Genomic DNA, 8752 nt, shown 5'->3' on the forward strand with positions numbered 1-8752 from the left:
ACTTATCTGACTTCCTAGGTATCTAAAATCAGCCACTTCTTCTAATTTTTCGTCTCCTATCTTTATATTCGCTCTTTCCCTACTTTTTCTTCCCTTACATACCAGTATTTCTATTTTACTTTTATTTATTTTTAAGTATATTTAACATCATTTAGGGATAAGTATATACGACTTAAAATATCATTCTTTTTCATTTACCATTTGGTAGAATTGGATAAACTTATACCTTCAAAAACACACCCTTCAACAGTTGAGAGGTACTTTGTCTAGTCTACAAATGGCTACACTCCTTTGCAGTATCCGTTCGCGTTTTATTGCAGAAAATGCTTTAGTGCAGTTTTACTACACTTTTACAGTTTCTTTTACCTTTTCGAGATAATGTTAGCCTGTTAGATGCACGATGCACATAGAACATCTACCAATTTTTACAGTGTAATGTAATGTACACCGTTTCTTATTACCAACATTATTAAATTAAAAATGTCTTTAAAAAAGATAACACATCAAGTGTAACATCAAAATCTTTGCGAAACACTAACAATATTAATTATTAGGTATGATTCGTAATTTGATGTTGATTTTCGTAAAGGTATACATATAAACTAATAACCTGTGATTAACTACCTAATCGTGTCTAGTAAATGATGTTTAGATAGGTACAACTTTGTAGGGTTTGTAGCGGTGAAGTAACCACTGGCTAAAATGACCATTTTCAGACGATTTGGAACGCTCAAGGATATTAGAACGTTTCAACTACGGTAGTTAAACTAAATTTACCTTTCGAGTGGGTGTTAAAGCCTCTTTGAAATTGTGTGATACAAACTAGTTCATACGATGGTAGGTAGATAAGGCGAAGTTGATGCTCTAGATATTTATCCCACTTACCGTTTATAACTCCTTATTTTTAAGCTTAAGCAGAAAATACAAAGTTGTTGAAAACAAAATAGAACATGTAATACAAAAAACGGACAGACAGACACAGGTCTAGTCAGAGACATATTAGAGGCAGAAACAGGAGTTAGGAGGGGTAAAGGTACATTTAGATTAGGTTACTGTTCGCAAATAGTTAAGGATGTGGGCTGTTCTAATTTTAGGGAAATGCGAAGTTTCGCTCAAGATAGGAAAGAGTGGAGGTACGTGTCCAACCAGTCTTAGGACTGATGACCTTATGATGATGAAATTAAATGTACGTACACATTTTTGAATGTTGCATTACGATGTTTGGTTTTATTGATTTTGAACGAAATGTCAAATCAATTCCTACTTGTTTTACTTTTATGATTTTGAAGGCTTCGGTGTTCTAGTATGAAACAGTGAAAAGGAAAGAAAATAGGAAACAAAAACTTTTATAGCGTTTTTAGATTTCTGGCGACGAAAATTTTTGATGTAGTCAAGGAACATTAACTTCAGGAGCAGATGCAGTTTAAGAGTAGCTTCATTTCTGGGTTGTGGCGATTATTGAGCATGTATACACGTATATATGTCCATGTGTATGTAGTTCATGACCCAAAATTCGTGTAGGTCAGTGACTACTGGGAAAATCCATTACATCTTTAATAGATAATGTACCTACTTGAATGCAATTTGTGTAAATTATTTACTATTGGGTGCCGATGGCTTTTTACTTCGAGTTGAAAAAAAAAATTGATTTGAAAATTTGTCTAAACAGGATAGGAGCAAGAAGATACTAATTGTTCAGGAATTTCGTTTATTTCTTAGCATTTGGACATTGGAAAATTAAACTGAATGCATGAATGAATCAAATAAAATTAGCCTATTCTCCCTTAAAACTGTTGTTTCAACTTTTTCAAAAACCTATCTAAAATACTAGTGATAAGTATCATCATCATAAGATTCGTTGGACACGCACCTTCACTCCTTTCTATCCCGTGCTAATGTTCGCATTCCCTAAAACTACAACATCCCAAATCCTTAACTGTTTGCGAACAGTAATCTAATCTAGGTCTACCTCTACCCCTCTTAACTCCTGTTTCTGTCTCTAATATGTCTCTGACTAGACCTTCATGCCTGAGAAGGTATTTTACCAACCTATCTCGCCTATTTTTTATTGATTTCCATAGAGTCCTCTGTTCTCCTATTCTTTTAATACCTCTTCATTTCTAACCTTCACTATCCACAATATCCTCATCATTCGCCTGTAACACCACATTTCGAACGCTTTTAACCTTTTCTTTTCAGCCGCGTCTACCATCCATGTTTCGCACCCGTACAGCGTCGCCCTCCAAACATACACCTTTAACAATATTCAATTTTCTAAATTAATCGTTCGCGAGCATAGAAGTGACTTCTTTTTATTGAAGGCGAGTCCATCCTGGGCTATCCTCTGTTTCATATCCCTACTACTTCTTTCGTCCTGACTTATCTAACTTCCTAGATATCTAAAATCAGCCACTTCTTCTAATTTTTCGTCTCCTATCTTTATATTCGCTCTTTCCCTACTTTTTCTTCCCTTACATACCAGTATTTCTATTTTACTTTTATTTATTTTTAAGTATATTTAACATCATTTAGGGATAAGTATATACGACTTAAAATATCATTCTTTTTCATTTACCATTTGGTAGAATTGGATAAACTTATACCTTCAAAAACACACCCTTCAACAGTTGAGAGGTACTTTGTCTAGTCTACAAATGGCTACACTCCTTTGCAGTATCCGTTCGCGTTTTATTGCAGAAAATGCTTTAGTGCAGTTTTACTACACTTTTACAGTTTCTTTTACCTTTTCGAGACAATGTTAGCCTGTTAGATGCACGATGCACATAGAACATCTACCAATTTTTACAGTGTAATGTAATGTACACCGTTTCTTATTACCAACATTATTAAATTAAAAATGTCTTTAAAAAAGATAACACATCAAGTGTAACATCAAAATCTTTGCGAAACACTAACAATATTAATTTTTATTAGGTATGATTCGTAATTTGATGTTGATTTTCGTAAAGGTATACATATAAACTAATAACCTGTGATTAACTACCTAATCGTGTCTAGTAAATGATGTTTAGATAGGTACAACTTTGTAGGGTTTGTAGCGGTGAAGTAACCACTGGCTAAAATGACCATTTTCAGACGATTTGGAACGCTCAAGGATATTAGAACGTTTCAACTACGGTAGTTAAACTAAATTTACCTTTCGAGTGGGTGTTAAAGCCTCTTTGAAATTGTGTGATACAAACTAGTTCATACGATGGTAGGTAGATAAGGCGAAGTTGATGCTCTAGATATTTATCCCACTTACCGTTTATAACTCCTTATTTTTAAGCTTAAGCAGAAAATACAAAGTTGTTGAAAACAAAATAGAACATGTAATACAAAAAACGGACAGACAGACACACGAGCGATCGTATAAGCGTTCCGTTTTTTATTTGGGCGTATGGAACCCTAATTCGAGAACCAATTTAACATTGTATTAGTTGAAAAAAAAAACATGTTCTCCCATACATTCAAACGTACAATATTGTTTTGTTGAATGTTTTACCACTTTATGTTCAGGCTACAGACTTCTTATTAATTTCTCTGTAATCTGTGAGAACGGTTAATTTAGTAATTCGAAAAAGGTTGTTAAAGGTGTATATTTGGAGCGCGGCGTTGTACGGGTGCGAAACATGGACAATGCGCGGCGGAAAAGAAAAGGTTAGAAGCGTTCGAAATATGGTGTTATAGGCGAATGATAGGTTACTGTGGATAGAGAAGGTTAGAAATGAAGAGATATTAGAAAGAGTAAGAGAACAGAGGACTTTATGGAAGTTAATAAGAAATAGGCGAGATAGGTTGGTAGGACACCTTCTCAGGCATGAAGGTCTAGTCAGAGACATATTAGAGGCAGAAACAGGANACTAAAAATTATCTACCCTCGGTAGGTACTCTTGTTGAGTTTTCGTTTCGCTGTCTCGGTTTCCGCTGTAAAACAAATTTTAGTATCAATTAACGTTTGTTCCGACCGCCAGTAATAACGGTGGTTGTTAGAAACAAACCCGAGTCATTATATGATACGTTCCCCTTTAAAACAACCTTCGTTTAAGTAATCCCGTCAGGTCTCAAACAATTTTCTCTGTCTGCGAGCATTTCTTGTTTTTCGTTATTGTACTAAAGGAGTTCGAAATGGCTCTCAGAATAACGGATGAAATTTTACAGTCAGCGGATTGCATTCTAGGAGATAAACACAAAAAAAAAGGGTAGTTACTACAACTAAACAAGTTCTTAAAAACGGCTAGAACGTGAACACCCTCGAAATTATTTAGATAGACAGTTAACAGGTTTAATAACAAAATTGTTATGCTTCTTTGCATTAGATGTGTGTGTGTGTGTGTGTGTGTATATATATATGTGTGTATGCACCGGCACCGTATCGATGACTAAAACGATATTTATCGGTATCGCACCTGCGATCTAGAATCTATTTACCGGTACCGTACCAGTGACTAAGAACTACTTATACAGTAACGGATTTTATATATTTACAAAAGTGGATATAATTACTTCAATCTAATATTGAAAGTGTTAATACAATTTAGAATGATTAGTCAACAATTTAACTATATTTAAATAATAACCCAGTAGTATATGAATCATCTTAGCCTGTCTTATTAGATAATTAGACGGTAAGACGCCTCACCACCCTGCACCTTCATTATCTTGGGTTCGACTCCACACTCTCGACTTGCTGACTTGATTGCTTTATTGCTATTAATTCTACTATTTAAACGATCGATCAGTTTTAAATAAACGATTTATATGTATCACCAGTGGCGTAATTAATAATTTATGCATACATACTATGTAATAAAATTAATGTTTAAAAATAAAGAATAGGTCTGATGCACTTTGCCCTTTACCCCCCATCCCCTTTTGGCCCATTGAAATACTATCCAGGGACATCGCCCTCTGATCACTTCCGCATCTCGAAAGACTGATTTGCATTTGAGTGATTTTTCTTCTTTATATTTTATTATTGTTTTTTTCCGGGTACGTTTTTTACTCCGACGTATTTTACGATTGTCCTGCGTACCTACATCGTGAGGATTTGAAACAGATTTCCATTCGTTATAGGTTCGTATTTAATTCGAATCGAAAACGTTTATTTTATTCAGAAAAGCCGACGGAATGAGTCAAGGAGAAACGCAAAAGTTTTGATTGAATGCGAAATTACCATTTTCTAACGCATTCCGAATACAAAAGCCATTTTATTCTCGGCAACAATAAAAGTACATGCCAAAAGAATTAGGAAGCGACTCAGACAAAGATGTACAGTATAGGTACATAGACACCGCTGCTTTTGAATGTAGGTACCTATGTATCGAAGACGCGATAAAGATCATTAACGACAGGATAATTTCATTGATAGGGATGATAGGGGATGAAAAATTAGAAGAAGTGGCTGTTCTGGGAAGTCAGATAACTCAGGGTGCTTCTATGCTAGCGAACAGTTAATTTAGAAATACGAAAAAGTTAAGGGTGTATGTCTAAAACACGGCGTTGTACGGGTGCGAAACGTGGACGGTGGGCCCAAAGGAAAAGAAAAAGGAAGAAACGTTCGAAATGTGGTGTTATAGGCGAATGATGAGGATACAGTGGATAGAGAAGGTTAGAGATGAGGAAGTATTAAAAAAGTAGGAGAACAGAGATAGGTTGGTAGGACATTTCAGGCATGAAGGGCTAGTCAGGGACATATTAGAGGTAGAGACAGGAGTTAAGAGGACTATAGGTAGACCTAGATTAGCTCAGAGTAAGAAAAAGTGGATGAACAACTTATGATGTTGAATTTCATAACAGGATCAACCTTTCGTGGACTGTTTGGACAGACACCTTCCTTCCTATCTTGTGCCAATCTTCCTATTTCCAAAAACTAGAGCATTCCAGATCATTAACTATATTTACGTATAGTAATCTATAAACTAGATCTTCGTGAAGTATTTAATAAAAAGATTAAAAAGTAAAAAATATAACATTCTATGATTCTTCCCTTGAGTTGTATCAACAAAATAATACGTGCCAATTAAGGGATGAAATGATTTTTTATTTTAAAAAACAATCTTTGTTTCGCCTCGGATAAGAGTCTTTATGAAGGCTGAAATGCAGAATTAAACTTACAATTACACAAAACAACAAAGTTTTTTGTTTTAAAAAATATTAAGGAAGAGAAACCTTTCTTGGTATTTTGTGTAATTGTAAGTTTAATTCTGTATTTCATCCTTGTAAAAGCCTCTTATCTGAGGTGAAACATTGGTTGTTTTTTTAAAATAAAATATTTTAAGATTATCCTTACTATTTAAAGAAATTGAATAGAACTTTGAATATGGTGGAGGCGCCAGTCTTCACAATAACACGATAAGTTCAGTGTACGTATAATTTCTGAAGAAGTCAAAGCTTGGCGAAACAGTTGTCAAAAGTGTGTTATGTGTTTAATAACATCATCTTCTCTTTTTTTCCGTATCCTCCATCGTCCCCGCGTAATGCCTTTAATAAAATTTTAATCACCTTTCATGTTTACTAAAAATTATCTACCCTCGGTAGGTACTCTTGTTGAGTTTTCGTTTCGCTGTCTCGGTTTCCGCTGTAAAACAAATTTTAGTATCAATTAACGTTTGTTCCGACCGCCAGTAATAACGGTGGTTGTTAGAAACAAACCCGAGTCATTATATGATACGTTCCCCTTTAAAACAACCTTCGTTTAAGTAATCCCGTCAGGTCTCAAACAATTTTCTCTGTCTGCGAGCATTTCTTGTTTTTCGTTATTGTACTAAAGGAGTTCGAAATGGCTCTCAGAATAACGGATGAAATTTTACAGTCAGCGGATTGCATTCTAGGAGATAAACACAAAAAAAAAGGGTAGTTACTACAACTAAACAAGTTCTTAAAAACGGCTAGAACGTGAACACCCTCGAAATTATTTAGATAGACAGTTAACAGGTTTAATAACAAAATTGTTATGCTTCTTTGCATTAGATGTGTGTGTGTGTGTGTGTGTGTATATATATATGTGTGTATGCACCGGCACCGTATCGATGACTAAAACGATATTTATCGGTATCGCACCTGCGATCTAGAATCTATTTACCGGTACCGTACCAGTGACTAAGAACTACTCACCGGTACCATACCAGTAGCTAAGAAGCTATTTAGAGGTACCCAAACGTTGTATGAAACATAATTGATTATTGTTTCATGTCAATCATAGAACACCTTCTAACATGGTTTATGAGACTGTAAAACTAATACGGTGGGGTCAGAACTTATAATTTCCACAGTATAGACGTATGGAGCCTCAATAAATAAGGGTGCTTATGGAAAATTCGAAAATTCTTTTGTCTGACTGAAAATTTACACGTCGGGAGTAAAAATTTAATTCAATTATTATTAATTTTAATTGTTTAAAATAGATTAAGCTTGAATTTAATCTTCTTCTTGCAACACCAATAAGTATTCTTTTACCTGGGTACCGGTGAATGGCTTTTCGCCACTGGTACTGTATCGGTGAATATCNGTTGAAGCCGCAGAGAATCAAAGAACATGTAGCAATCCCTACCATCAAAGAAAATTTTGACTCAACTACTAAATTAACAATTTCATCTATGTTTAAATCAGTTATTGCATTTTCCTAAGGTGCGATAGTGGTGAGTCCGTCCCTTCTTTTCACTTTCGTTGTTATTTATGTAATTGTTTCTTCTGACTCGACATTTAGTTGAAAATCGATCAGTAATTTTAGGTTTGCTTTCGTCAAGTTAAACTCGGGTTGCTGCGTTCGTCCCGCACGAAGTCCAGTCACGTTTCGGATATCCAGCGAACTCCTCAAGAAGGATTACCTTAATTTCTAGTCTGCACCAAGTGCCTACCAGCTTTCGAAAACGATCTCGAGTGGCACACAGTGGCGAGAATCAATAAGAAAGAGAATTTTCCAATAAGTCAAACAAAAAGTGTTAGATACTGCTAGTCCTTACTCTAAATCAGAAAAGAAAATAATCGGAAATAGAAACCGCACGCATTGTTTTAACACTTTAGCAACGTAGTTTCTTTCGAAGAAAGTTAATAAAGCTATTCTTAAAGTTAATTACATAAGTTGGAGTTGGAAGATTTTCTCAGTTACGATAAATACTAACGGTAGGTAATTTTAATACATATAATTCATAATAATGATCATCATCATCATCATCATAGGGTCGATTTCTTAATCTGTTGCCCAAAAGTTCATCATCCTCAGTCCTAAGACTAGACTCGTTCCTATCCTGAGCTAATCTTCGCATTTCCATATGTATGTATATATTTTATGTACAATAATCTAATCTACATCTATCCTTACTACTCTTAACTCCTGTTTCTGCTTCCAAATAGGTCTCTAACAACCCCTCGATGCCTTACAAGGTGTCCTCCTACTTTGGTATGATCACAGTTGGCAAAGCAAATAAAGTATCTGTGTGAATGGATCTTCTTTCTTGTCTCCACTTCGAAAAATATTTTTTGTATACACCTTTAACAACCTTTTTTGAATTTCTAATATGGAAAATTATAATCATACATGCATGTTTTTTTATAAAAGAAATATATTTTGTTTAGAACTATGATGAATTTCGCGGGCTGGAAAAATGTTCAACTTAGCCGCGGGTTGACGACCCCTTTTGTATGTAAATTTTGAACTAAGGCAGAGGTAATAGTTAGTTTTCAATTTATGCTTACGACTATACGGTAGATAGCTGATTCCGTTGTTCAGTCGATGTCGATTGGTAACCGA

At 34.9% G+C, this 8752-nt stretch overlaps 1 protein-coding gene across 1 annotated transcript in view; it reads right to left on the minus strand.

Moving 5' to 3' along the window:
- Positions 1 to 8372, minus strand: part of LOC108733111 (ras-related protein Rap-1) — a 41417-nt gene extending 33045 nt beyond the window's left edge. The window contains exon 1 of the mRNA XM_025981161.1: positions 8324 to 8372. The gene's annotated coding sequence lies outside the window, so the exon portion shown is untranslated. The remainder of the gene's footprint in view (positions 1 to 8323) is intronic.
- Between the last annotated feature and the right edge of the window lie 380 nt (positions 8373 to 8752).

Source organism: Agrilus planipennis, unplaced genomic scaffold, assembly GCF_000699045.2.
Source record: "Agrilus planipennis isolate EAB-ADULT unplaced genomic scaffold, Apla_2.0 scaffold1, whole genome shotgun sequence".
In the NCBI taxonomy this organism is placed as follows: Eukaryota; Metazoa; Arthropoda; class Insecta; order Coleoptera; family Buprestidae; genus Agrilus; species Agrilus planipennis.